Below are 12,952 nucleotides of genomic sequence, written 5' to 3'. Positions count from 1 at the left end.
AGTAATAAAATGGGGATAGTTTACATAGCAGAAATGACACAGTGTGTCCTTTATTTAATCATATTTAACCATTGTTGGTCCTGGAAAAACTAGATTCTTAATCTTATTTCCTTTCTTATGCTCTCTTTTTATCATTCTCTGTTTTTATTTCTCTCTTCCTTTTCTTCTCCCTCTTCCTAATCCTTCTCCTCTTTTCTCCTCTTTCCTTCTCTCTCTCTCTCTCACCTTTATTCTCTTCTTCCCTCCTTTTCTTTCTCCTCATCCCTCTCCTACATAAGCCACTGAAGATTGACACTGCATATGTCACCCTGAGTTCAAAATATTTCAAGTAAAATTCACTTCACCTTCATAAATGACTATGTAGAAAGATAATGTAATCTTCTAAGTGATCACAGCAGCAGAAGTTGGCAAGTAGAAGGGGAATATGTATTGGAACAGCTAAAAACATTGTGAGGAAAGAACCAGGCTATGGAGAGACAAAAATCAACTCTGGGGTGAAGTCTGGGTAGCAGGAACTGATCAACAGCCTTTCCAGATACTACCCTTGAGGAAATGAGCTCTGAACTTTTTGAAGTATCTTCAATGCTCTGCTCAAAAGTAAAACTCCAAAACTGTGTGGATCACATGTTATAACACCAGATTGTATCTAATAAGGAGAACATAGTAGGCCCAAACAGAAGAAAATTAACCAAGAAAAGGTAGAATAAGTGCTGACTGACAAAAGCAGCAAATATCCATTAGAAATGTCATGATCTTTGCGTCTACGCTGGTAGGTTGGAAGAAAGGGACCAGAATAATTTATTCAAATCTCGGAAGAGTTAGAGAAGCTAAGAAGTAGAGAAGAGTTAAAGAAGGCACAAGAATTAGAATTTGTGGAAACTCTTCCTACTGTCACCATCTCTTTCTCAAATTTCTTCATCTGTGGAACTTTTTCTGTACTCCCACTCACTCTTGTTTGCTCATATCTTTCTCCCTGTGACATGGCATGGCTCCTGCCCAGGGACATAAAACTTTTCCAGTTGTTTCTACCTTTCTGAAATTCTGAGAGCCCCTTTAAGAGAACGAGCCTGAACTTTCCCATCTTTTCCATGACATCTATTGAAGTAGTAGATGCCCATTGAAATCATTTCTGGTACCCCTCTACGGTACTTGTGTCCACTTAGTTGAAGCTGCCTTGGAGCTTTCAGACTTTCAGCTCGAAGGGATTTTCTAAGCTTATGAAAACGTATTCAATCTCCGTAAATCAGGTCTGCTCCAAAGAACCACTGACAGTTGGAAAGATAGTGACAAATCCAGAAACAGTTTGTTCAAGGTCAATAGCTGGCACCAGTTTGTTCCTAAGTTTCACAATTCTGTATAAAGTTTTATTTTCTGATTTGATATTGTAAAGATTCCATTTGGCTCCACTTTAGAACAGTTCGAAATCACTGGAAAAAATGTAGAGAGCAATCAAATCTTTCTAAGGCAGATTTTTATTTTTGCTATGGCACCATCTAAAATTAAAAACAAAAACAAAACAAAACACAAGAGCCACTACATAAGCCATCTGCTGCTGAAGGCCTTCAGATATTCCTTTCCACATCTGCTGCCAAGGGTGGTCCCCAAGACATTACAATTTCAAGCTGAGGATTCGAAATTCCAGTCTTTTAAGTAGGAGCAAAACAGTAGCAGTAGAAACACAATAACACAATAACTTGTCATTTTTGTATGTTTCGATATTTTTATATTCATAATAAGTTCATTTAGAGATAAACATGAAGATGAAATAGCAGGGTAGCATTTTAATTATTCTTAAGCAGGAAAAACATAACTACTTGGCAAGGAAACTTTCTACTTTTAGTAAGAGAAGAGTGAGAGAAGGCAGAGTACACTAGCAGTTCCACCGGGTTCAATTAATTGTTGAAATCAAACAAAAATAGCCTCTCATGGTCCCCATTGTTCTGCAGCTGTTGGCTTCAGAATGCTTCTTGTCTCCTTCCTTCTGACTAATCACTATGGTTTCCCAGTTTCCTTTCTTGATTTCCTAGCAGAAGTTGCGATGTGTCATAGGAAGAGAGGGCAACTCTACCAACATTTCTTTCCAGGCCTTTTGAACACATCCATCCTGGAGCAATTGTCCTTTTCTTCAAATTCCTGAATTTCTTGACCCGCCTGGATGCAGAGGCTGTGTTTGTGAGCATGCACGCTTTTGCCACTTGATAAGAGAGCCTAAGTGGTTTCCTGTTTTAAAGAGGTCAAAAAGATGTGAGTCTTGAATGGCATGTATGTAGAAGTCTTGGGCCTAATGCATTTTCCTATTTGAAAAATCTCATTTTGCTTCTTGCTGCTTTGTCGAAAGATTTCTAGATTGCTAAAAGTATAGTCTGCTTTCTGAGTTTAGCGATTATTGAAAGGTTTATCTCACATGGCTATAGAATTCCATTTAGTTGAATGTCAAATTTCTAGCAACTTAATGTTTCAGCACATAAAAATGAACTTCAAAGGAAAAGGGAAAGACTGTTAACATACTTGCAAAAACTCCATGCACTAAGACCCAAACACTTTTCACACAGAAAAAATTTAATACTTAGAATATTGCCTGGTATATTTTAAACACTACGTAAGTATTTGTGGTTATTACCAGGCCATATGAGCTGTTTTTACATATAAATCTAATAAACTTAGTTATCATGTTTCTCTGGAAAAAAAGAAAAAGATTACCAAATGATGGGGAAAGATAACGAAATGAGAATGTTGTGAAAATCTTTATCTGAAATCTAGCTATAATATGAGACAGAAAATTAAACAAACAAACAAACAACCCAACAATTGCAATAGTTGGCCCATTTAAACTGTCAAAGGATCAGAAATACTTTACACCATCCTTTAGAGACACCACCCTAAAGATCATTGTGATCCTTTAAGTGTTCAAGGAAATCCAATTAGTTTTCATCTATTCTAAGAATGTAATGAAAGGCGATATAAAAAAGGTTAATGTTTAAAAAAGGGCGGACTGAAGCACTAAGTAGGATTTTTGTCAACTATCTAGGAAAATCTACTTAAATAGGGCAGTTCATTAATCACCAATTTCAGTGAGGCCTTGCTGAATACACCCATAGTGTCGAATTTAAAGATATCCCATCACTTAGTCTAATCCTCTCCATGGTCATGGCTCAAAGACTGAGGTGAACTTCAGGGTTCTTCTCTCTCCATGATGGACCATATCTGGCTCCCTTTAGAATATAGCTGATTGTTAGGAAGGCTCCAACTTGCCTTCCAGAAGAGTGCAGCTCCTTTGCTCACAATGAGTCACCAAAGGCTAATGGCATGCATGTTGACATTTGTTCCCCACAGGCTGGCTAGGCAGCATGGCTCATATTTATGATTCAGAGTATCCTTCAGTTATATCTCCTGCCCACTTGGGTTTGCTACAACTCTCTGCAGGTCACCACACATTTTTTCCTCTTCCATCATTGAAACCACTTGCAACTCACAAATCCAGTTCTTTTACTTCCATACCTTTGTTCCCAATATGGCCTCTTCCTGACAAGACTCTACTTCTCTACTCTCCCCATCCAGTTACCACTTTATTTCTCTCTAAGTCAATAGTTCTAATCCTGGACCAATTTTGTCCCCCAGAGAACATTTGGCAATGTCTCAACATATTTTTACTGTCATATCCTGGTGAAAGACACTACCAGCATGTAGTAGACGGATGCCAGAGATGCTGCTAAACACATCACAGTGTACATACCAGTTCTCCAAAACAAATGATTACTCGGTCCAAAATGCTAACAGTGCCAAGGATAGAGATCTTGCAGGGAGATCTCACTGGTCTCCATTCTTCAAGTCTCAGTTCAAATCTCTCCTCGCCTGAAAACTTCCTGGCCCCCTCCTCAATGTATGAGCCTGGTTAGCTCTCCCTACTCTTTTCCCTTTTAGTCCTTGATGTGGTATTCTTTCTTTAAGGTTGCAATATTGTAGCAAAATTGCCTTTGTGTATTTCCCTTTTCCCTAGCTGACTGGAGGCTCCTTTTTCATCTATGTATGAGAAGAACCTGGCTTATTGTAAAAATTTTTAAATGTTTTGAATAATTAAATGAAAAGAGAACAATTTTGTTCAAGCTGTATTCTTTTGCTTTTCTGCTAATTATTTAGCAGCATTAGAGACGTCTTGCTGGTCCTCTCAAGAATCTTTAAATAGAATAAGTGGTCTTTACCTTCTTACATTTCATGAGGTCTGTGTTTCTAGAGTGTCTCAACATCTTTGATGTTAATCTTTGGATAATGATAACTTTACATTCAGTGCTAACAGTGAACCCATCTTCTGTTGCTAATAATCTACTGCATTAGAAATATTTTCTATTTAAGAGGGCAGTCGCTGAAGTCAGGTTGCCTGTGTTCAACTCTAGGATCTGCTACCTACCACTCTGTGATCTTGAGCAAACAATTTAAGCTCTCTGTGCCTCAATTTTCTGTCCGAAAAATGGAGGTGATCATGGCACAAAACTCATAGGTTCTTTATGGGAATTATTGAGTTAATATTTGTAAAATGCTTAGGACAGTAATGACTTCTATATAAGTGGTTGTTAAAGATGAATGGAAGGACAATCAGGTATTAACCCATTGTTGCTTGTCGTGAATGCATCAGCCAGGTATTTATATCTCATTTTATCATGTTAGTCTGTTTTGTTGCATTCCTGAATAGAAATGGGTAAAACCATGACAAACGATAAGAACATTCATGATTTGCCCACTGTGTGTCCTGATCAGACCAAAATAACCCTCTAGAACTCATCAAACTTTTTTGCAAGCAGGTGATGGAGTGTCTCATAATTTTGGCATAGATACAAAAACCACTGATCACCTATGGTTGCCACTGTTGCATTCTAATTTTTCTGTTTCAAACAGTGACATTTTAATCATTCTGCCCACAGCAACTAAAGTCCTTTAAATTAGCATTAAAAATTCATTCTTTTGGTTTATCCTTCCTGAATCAAGCTAATTAACTATCAGCTGAAAGCCCTTTAAATTATAAGCTGAATATATTACATTTTCTAATTTATAATGCTTCATCTAGGCAAATTGGATGCCTAAAAAGGAGTAAACTAATTAATGTTAATTACAGAGTACAGCATGGAACAGATGCCAGGTCAATTTTTGGAGTGCACTTAGACAGCCGTTGTTGGCACTAAGTTGACCCTTTGCAGCATAGAGCTTTGGACAGAGGGCTTTGTCACGGTGGCTTTGTAAAGAATGGGGAAAAGAAACCAGAGATAACGTTAGACTCAGCACTGAAGACAGCATGTATCTGTTCATTGCATATACTACATATATAATATTCTTTGTAATAAAAAACAAAATACCCAAATCAATCCCTCAATATTTCACATTTAAAAAAAATTTTTCTTCTATGTTTTTCTTTTATATTTTATATATTCAGTAAATATTTTTTGAATGCTTCCTACATACAAGGTTTTATTAGACACTGAGGGAAAAGCAAAGATAAGGTGGTTGTGCCCAAAGAACTTATAGTAGAGATCAGTGCTACCCAATGAAATTTTATGAGATAATGAAAATGTTCTCTAACTGCACCATCCATGTAGATATTCAACACTGGGAATGTGGCTCCTGTGATCAACAAATTGAATTTTTAATTTTACTTAATTTAAATTTAAATACAAATAATCATGTATATTGGTATATAGGCTACTACATTGGATATCTCAGGTCTAGAAGGTGAGAGGTATGGAATACTGCTCATTTTTCTTTTTTTTTTTTTAGATGAGGAAACCCTTGGTTGACCTCACAGACTGCAAAGACCTTGTAAGCTTACAATCTCTTATTTTTTATTTTTTATGCCTATAGCACCTGATCTTCCTAGGTGGTCTTCCAACCAAGTACTAAGCAAGCCTGACCCTGCTTACCTTCTGAGATCAGACGGGATTGGACTTGTTCAGGGTAGCATGGCCATAGACACTGCTCATTTTTATTACTCGAAGATTTCCAAAGTTTGTCAGTCAGTGTTTCTCTCTTGCCTTACCATTGCACTATTCTCTCTCTCTCTCTCTCTCTCTCCTCTCTCTCTCTCTCTCTCTCTCTCTCTCTCTCTCTCTCTCTCTCTCTCTCTCCCTCTCTCTCTCATACACACACACACACACACACACACACACAAATTCAGGTGCACACACACAAGCATGTGGACATGTGCATGTGGACACACACACACAACTCTGTTTTCTATTCAGTGTCATATTTGTCAACTTAAATAGATTTCCTTTAGGGCTGCGATAATCAACTTGGAGAGATGAAGCATATCAAAGTTTCCAGAGTAAAGAAAAAATAGCTGCGTAGTAATTATTGTAATTTTGTAAAAAGAAAAGGGAAAAAATACTTATATCCAAACTATAGAAAATTAAAGTGGAAGGAGAGTTTGGGAGACACAAATGTTTCTCAACAAACCTATAACATGTTCCCAGAGGGCAGTATCAGAATCTAGGAAGAAGAAAGAGAGAGGCTCTGAAATTTTTATGTCAAAAAGATTGGTGCATAGTTTTATAAACTTTAAGAAATACTACCTTAACTTAAAAACAGTTAAAACACATTCATTCTAAAGTGTTGAAGGGCTTTTTCACTGTGTAAGTCCTCATGCACATGACTATTATCTCAATGGACATCCGAAATTCACTGAGTGTTCTAAGAATCAATAGCCTGTGTAATCCTGAGGTTCTCCCCAGAGCTGCTGACACAATTACTAGCTGTGTACTTTGGACAACATAATTTGGATTTACTTTTATGTTCTTAAATGAAAACAAAAATGTTATAAATATAGTTATGAAAAACTTCTTTGAATTTATCATAGTTTAATAAACTACTATAAGTAAACAAAATACATTTAAAGTACAATACCAATGGGATTATTTAGGACAAGTAATTTAAAAGGTTTTTGTTTTCTGTTTTTTTTTTCTCCCAAATTTAACTCTATAATTTATTAGGAGTATTTTACATGTAAGGGCTAACTCCATGAGGTCTGGTAAATTCTCAATCTCCAAGTTATTTCCTGTTCATCGAAGATAGATATCAGATTCAATCATCTTTGTCGAGTCATTAAATTATGCTCTCTTATTTACCCCATCTTTTTGTGCTTGACGAACCATGCCGATATTGCCACCTATAGGTCAAAATGATTTTTTGGTTTGTTTCTCAAGGCCAGTATGAGTAAAAACTAAAAACTCTTGGGGAATGGATCATTCTGAATAGCTGAGTTTGACAGCATCTTAGAATTCATGCTTTTCTCACTTTTTTTTTTTTTTAGTAATTTTGGATGGAAAACTTTTCAAAATTGCTATATAAGTCCCTGACTTCTCAGCTACTACACTGAAAGTAATCAACATTTTTTGATAAGAAAGACGTATTGTCATCAGTATGAATTATTGTGCTAACTTATTTGGCTCCAGGCAAAATCATCCCAGACTGTTGCATGTTTTGAGTATTTCAGTCAGTAGACATTTTAGCCACTTGTCTGGACACTCTATTCACTTTTCATTGCTGACAGTGTATATCAATTATTGGAAATCCCCACTCTTTCATGTGTCACTCTATGTAATTAAAAACCAAATGGCTACCCTAGTTGGAGTTATTTGCAAAATAAGGGTAATTTGCAAGCGTTTGTGACTAGAAAATTCACAAATCTTACTTTAGAGATTTTGTGACTCTGATTACATCTCCTCAGATGAAGTTTTCTAACTTATTTGCTGCTAAAGGACAGCTGTATTCCTAAAAAGTGAGATTAATGAATAAGAGTTCTGGATAGGGGACTCATTAATGGCCCCTTATCATTTCTAAGATTTCTCCTAAGAGTTCACTTTATTTTAATTTTCATATGTGATAATTCTTTATAGTTGATATAAAGTATCAGTTTTTAATAAAAAGTTATGATAGTAAAAATATTTGAAGATCCATTATCTACCTAAATTTTCCAATTCCAGTTTCAATGTACCATATAATAGTAAAAACATTATATTTTTCTCCAAATTAGCAGAATGTATTATTCTGAGTCAGAGTTAATGAACTTTAATCAAACAGGTAGCATATAGAACATACTTTACTAATTTTTAACACATTACATTCATAGATAAATCACATCTTGATATCTGCCAGGCTTTTAAAAACTAAATAACTTCCAAACTTTTAACTTAGAAGTACCATTTTCAGGTGGATGTGTAAAACCTTGGACAACACTTTAGTGCTTCAGAAAAATTTGAAGTAGACCTCATAGTCTACCTTCTAATACAGACTTTAACTATTCATCAATAACATTCTAATTTAGAACTTCTCTAGAAAAAGAAGCTAGACACCCATGATTCTTATCTCAAAAAATTATTTATTACTTTTCTATATCAATATTTGTTTTTTTATTATTTTTAAAATAAATATCAAATAAGAAATCTGTAACGAGAGTTACAAAATTGGGGAAGGGGTTTAGAAAGTACCCCACCTAGTTCATCTTGAAAAGATGACCAGGCAGAGTATTTCTCCAGATGCTCTGTGAAAAAAGAAAATCCCACAGATAAGTGAATTTGGGAAGCATTTAATACTATACCTCCTATTACATAATTATAATTCATTTTATAGATTAAGTATTAACAATCCCACAATGAAGAAATATATGCCACTTTAACCCAAATTACCCCAATTTATTAAACCATGGAATCCTTTCCAATCCAAATGCCTTTTATTATTATTATTATTATTATTATTTTTTACTTTTTAAAAATGAAGTTTATTGGTGTAACATTGGTTAATACAATTATATAATTTTTAGGGGTACATTATAATTTGACATCTGTATATTCTATTGTGTGTTCACTACTCAAATACACTTTCCTTCAGCTACCATATATTCAATCCCTTTTACCCACTTCACTTTCCTCCTACCTCCCTATATTTGACCTCTTTACCACATCTACCTCCCTGCTCCACTCCCATCCCCAAACCTCTGAAAACCACTAGTCTATAGTCCATGTCCATGAGTCTCTGTTTGTCCTGTTCATTTGTCGCTTTTAGGTTTATATCCCGCATATAAGTGAGATCATGTGATTTTCAACTTTTTCTGTCTGGCTTATTTTGCTTAGAATGATTATCTTGGTCTATCCATGTTGTCGCAAATGGCAGTTTTTCATCTCTTCTCATGGTTGAGTAATATTCCATTGTATATATGTACCAGTTTCTTTAGCCAATCATCTATCATAGGACACTTCAGTTGCTTCCATGTCCTGGCCACTGTGAATAATGTTGCTATGAACATCGGTGTGCAAATATCTTTTCGGATATGGGTTTTCAAGGCTTTGGGGTGAATGCTCAGTAGAGGGATTACTGGATCATATGGTAGATCAATTCTTAGTTTTTAGAAGAACCTCCATACTGTTTTCCATAGTGGTTGTACCAATTTGCAACACCAACAGCAGTGTATGAGGGTTCCTATTGCTCCACATCCTCTCCAACATGTTATTACTTGTCTTGTTGATTATAGCTTTAATAACAAGTATGAGACGGTATTTTATTGTGATTTTGATTTGCATTTCCCTAATAGCTGGTGATATTGAGCATCTTTTCAAATATTTGTTGGCCATTTGTATGTCCTCTAGGGAGAAGTGTCTGTTCATGTCTTCTGCCCATTTTTTGACTGGATCGTTTGTTTTGTTGTTGTTGTTGTTGTTGTTGAGTTATATGAGTTTTTTGTATATTTTGGATATTAAGCCCTTATTAGAGGCATCTCTTGCAAATATATTTTCCCATTCAGATGGTTGTTTCTTTACCTTGTTGATTTCTTTTGCTGAGCAGAAGTTTTTAGTTTGATGTAGTCCCATTCATTTATTTTAGCTTTTACTTGCCTTGCTTTTGAGGTCAAATTCATAAAATCCTCTTTAAGTTCAAGATTTTTGTGTTTAGTTCCTATGTTTTCTTCTATACATTTTATTCTTTCAGGTCTTAAATTAGGTCTTTAATCCATTTTGAATTAATTTTGGTGTGTGGTGATAGACAACAGTTAGTTTCATTCTTTTGCAGATGGCTTTCTAATTTTCCCAGCACCATTTATTGAAGAGGCTTTCCTTTCTCCATTGTATGTTTATAGCTTTTTTTTGTTGAAATTATTTGCCCATATAAACATAGGTTTACTTCTGGACTCTCGATTCTGTTTCACTGGTCTGTGTGTCTGTTTTACTGTCGAAACCATGCCTTTTTGATTACTGTAGCTTTGTAGTATAATTTGAAGTCAGACAGATCAATGCTTCCCTCCTCACTTTTTTTCCCCCCCTCAGTGTAGCTTTGGCAATTTGGGGTCTTTTGTGCTTCCATACAAATCTGATGATTTTTTGTTCTATTTCTTTAAAAAAAATGCTAATGGGATTCTGATGGGGATTGCATTACATCTGTATAATGCTTTAGGTAATAAGGTCATTTTAACTATGTTGATTCTTCTGATCCAAGAGCAGGGAATATCTTTCCATTTCTTTGTATCTTCTTTGATTTCTTTTAATATAGTTTGATTTCTTTTCTTATAGTTTTCATTATATAGGTCATTCATTTGTTTCGTTAAGTTTATTCCTAGGTATTTTATTCTTCTTGTTGCAATTGCAAAAGGAATTATTTTTTCCACTTCTTTTTCTGACACTTGATTATTAGAGTATAGGAAAGCTATGGATTTTTGAATGTTGATTTGTATCCAGAGACTTTACTGTATTTGCTTATTATTTCTAGTAGTGTTCTTGAGGACTCTTCAGAGTTTTCTATGTAGAGAATCATGTCATCTGCAAATAATGACAGTTTGACTTCTTCATTTTCTATTTGCATGCCTTTTATATCTTTCTCTTGTCTGATTGTACTCGCTGGGACCTCCAATGTTATATTGAATAATGGTGGCGATAGTGGACATCTTTGCCTTGTTCCTGATCTTAGAGGGAAAGTTTTTAGTTTTTCACCATTAAGTATAATGTTGGCAGAGGGTTTGTCATATATGGTCTTTATTATGTTAAGGTACTTTCCTTCTATACCAATTTTGTTAAGTGTTTTGATCATAAATGGGTACTATATCTTGTTGAAGGCTTTTTCTACATCTATTGATATGATCATATGAGTCTTATTTTTTAATCTGTTTATGTGGTGTATCACGTTAATCAATTTGTGTATGTTGAACCATCCCTGTGCCTCTGGGATGAAGCCCACTTGATCGTGGTATATAATCTTTTTAATATGTTCCTGTCTTTGGTTCACTAGTATCTTATTTAGGATTTTTGGATCTGTGTTCATGAGAGATATTGGTCAGTTTTCTTTTTTGTGTGTTATCCTTACCAGGTTTTGGTATCAGAATAAAATGAGTTGAGAAGTATCACCTCCTCTTCAATTTTCTGGAAGAGTTTGAAGAGAAAAGGTATTAAATCTTCTTTGAATGTTTGGTAGAATTCATTAGTGAAGCCATCTGGTCCTGGACTTTTACTTTTTTGTAGGTTTTTGATGATTGTTTCAATTTCCATATTACTAATCGGTTTATTTAGATTTTCTAGTTCTTGATTCGGCCTAGGAAGGTTGTATTTTTCTAAGTGCTAGTCCATTTCTTCTAGGTTATTAAATTTGGTGTTATATACTTTTTCATAGTATGCTTGGATGATCCTCGGTATTTCTGTGATGTCAGTCGTAATTTCCCCTTTCATCCCTGATTTTCTTTATTTGTGCCCTTTCTCTTTTTTCTTTTGTAAATCCAGCCAGGGATTTGTCAATTTTATTAATTGTCTCAAAGAACTAGCTCTTTGTTGTATTTATTTTTTCTATCATCTTTTTGTTTTTAATTTCATTTATTTCTGCTTTAATTTTGATGCTTTCTTTCCTTCTGCTGATTTTAGTCTTCAGTTTGTTCTTCCTTTTCTAGTTTTTTTAAGGTGAAGTGTTAGGTTGTTTATTTGGAGTCATTCTTATTTTCGGAGATAGGCTTATAAAGATATGACCTTTCCTCTTATGACTGCTTTTGCCATGTCCCAAAAGTTTTGATATGTTGTGCTATCATTATCATTCATTTTTATGTATCTCTTGATCACTTTATTTCTTCTCTGACCCAGTTATTCTTCAGTAGCACATTGTTTAATCTCCATGTATTTGTGGTTCTTCCTGATTTCTTTTTGCAGTTGAACTCTTGTTTCAGAGCATTATGATCAGAGAATATGGCTGGTATGATTTCAACCCTCTTATATTTGTTGAGGCTATTTCTGTGATCTAGTATGTGGTCGATTCTTGAGAATGGTTCATGTGCACTAGAGAAGAATGTATAAACAGCTGTTTTGGGATGGAAGGCTCTGTAAAGGTCTATTATGTCCAGCTGGTCTAATGTGTCATTTAAGGAAATTATTTCATTATTGATTTTCTGTTTGGATGATCTGTTAATTTGTGACAGTGGAGGTATTTATGTCCCCTACTATGATAGTGGTTTGGTCTGTTTCTCCCTTTACTTCTATTAGTGATTGCTTTACATATTTCAGGGCTCCTTGATTGGGAGCATAGACATTAATAAGTGTTATATCATCTTGGTGCATGATTCTCTTTATCATTACGAAGTGTCCCTCAGTATCTTTCTTCACCTTTTTTAGTTTGAAGTCTATTTTTTTCTGATATTAGTACTGCTATCCCACTTTTTTCTGAATGCCATTTTCTCGAAATATCATTTTCTACCCTTTCACTTTGAGTCTATATTTGTCTTTGGAGCTGAGATATGTTTCCTGGAGGCAGCATATGGTTGGGTTTTGTTTTATGGTACATTCTTCAACTCTATGCCTTTTTATTGGTGAGTTCAGTCCATTTACATTTAGGGTTATTATTAAAATGTCAGGTCTTCTTATAGTCACTTTATCTTTTGCTTTCTGGTAGCTTTTTTTTCAGTATTTCCATTGCTTCCCTGTCCTTGTGTTTCTGTTTTCTTTATTTT

At 34.9% G+C, this 12,952-nt stretch overlaps 1 pseudogene; it reads right to left on the bottom strand.

The window, feature by feature from the left end:
• Positions 1–5,838: 5,838 nt before the first annotated feature.
• On the bottom strand, positions 5,839–5,957 carry LOC118609127 (annotated as a pseudogene).
• Positions 5,958–12,952: the final 6,995 nt, after the last annotated feature.

The sequence above is a fragment of the Rousettus aegyptiacus genome, unplaced genomic scaffold (genome assembly GCF_014176215.1).
Source record: "Rousettus aegyptiacus isolate mRouAeg1 unplaced genomic scaffold, mRouAeg1.p scaffold_m13_p_10, whole genome shotgun sequence".
In the NCBI taxonomy this organism is placed as follows: Eukaryota; Metazoa; Chordata; class Mammalia; order Chiroptera; family Pteropodidae; genus Rousettus; species Rousettus aegyptiacus.
Note: the sequence above shows the minus strand (reverse complement) of the source record. Positions and strands in the feature narration are given on the sequence as shown.